At 28.8% G+C, this 1,070-nt stretch overlaps 1 protein-coding gene across 1 annotated transcript in view; it reads right to left on the bottom strand.

Annotated features, from left to right (window-relative positions):
• Nucleotides 1-603, bottom strand: part of LOC106789245 (ATP-binding cassette sub-family G member 4-like) — a 16,827-nt gene extending 16,224 nt beyond the window's left edge. The window contains exon 1 of the mRNA XM_014753310.1: nt 145-603. The gene's annotated coding sequence lies outside the window, so the exon portion shown is untranslated. The remainder of the gene's footprint in view (nt 1-144) is intronic.
• Nucleotides 604-1,070: the final 467 nt, after the last annotated feature.

The raw sequence follows: 1,070 nt of genomic DNA, 5'->3' as shown, positions 1-1,070 counted from the left end.
AAAAGAAAAAAAAAACAAAAAAATATAACAAATAATTGTGCATTTCAATCGAGATAAACACAAAATTCCATATAAATATCGTAAATAAAATAATTACTAAAAACAACAACAATAACAACAAAATATAATAATAATTTATCTTACCTTTCTAGCATTCTCCTTCTTCTACGTTCATTCGTTAATTTTATCTCAATTTTGTTCTTTTCTTTGTTTACTTTTCTTCTTCTTTTATTTACGTAATACTTTCTATTACAACCAAACCTTTAAAGACTTGATTACCCAACGGATTATTAATTAAAAAAATTTAAATTATGTTGGAAAAAAAAAAAAAGAAAGCAATAATAATAATAATTTAAATAAAACACAAATGAGTCACACGTGTTTTTCAAAACTATATATGACCTTTTAAATATTATTGCATAATATCAATGAATTTAAATCAATCTCAAACGCACATATAAACGTTAATATATATTTTGTTTTCTTTCTTTAATATATTATTTACGTAATTACGCGTAATTTTATTTCGATTAATTACATCAAGGAAAAAACATTGCTCGCGCATCTACAAACCAACAACTAATCGCTTCAAACGTTGTTTCATTACTGACTGAATCCGTACAAATCATTTTTCCCTTCCTCTTTTACAATCTCTCTTTTTTCCACCTCCTCCTCCCCCCACTCCACCTCTTCCCTAACCACGTAACTTGTTCTCCCCATAGGAAACTTGTTTCGTTGTATTATATTATATTTATATTTATGCCCCTATCTTTCATTTTCTCTTTCTCTCTCTCTCTCTCTCTCATTTTGATTTTACCACGCTTTAAGAAGAACAATGTGTTGTAAAACTTTCACCCTCCCCCTTTCTCTGAGCCCCCACCCACTACTTTCCCCCTCCCCAATCCAAACTCTTATAAACCACAAGCATTTAAAACTTTGTACTCGGAGTTTGACGTATTACTTGGCACACATTGTCCATTATTATTATCATCGATTATTTTTATTAATCATCAATATCATCGTTGTTGTTTTCGTGTGTATTTTTCATTACATTTCATTTCTTTTCTTTC

The sequence above is a fragment of the Polistes canadensis genome, unplaced genomic scaffold (genome assembly GCF_001313835.1).
Source record: "Polistes canadensis isolate GaletaPanama2010 unplaced genomic scaffold, ASM131383v1 scaffold_172, whole genome shotgun sequence".
NCBI lineage: Eukaryota > Metazoa > Arthropoda > Insecta > Hymenoptera > Vespidae > Polistes > Polistes canadensis.
The sequence above is the reverse complement of the archived record's forward strand: the minus strand, read 5'-3'. Positions and strand labels throughout refer to the sequence as shown.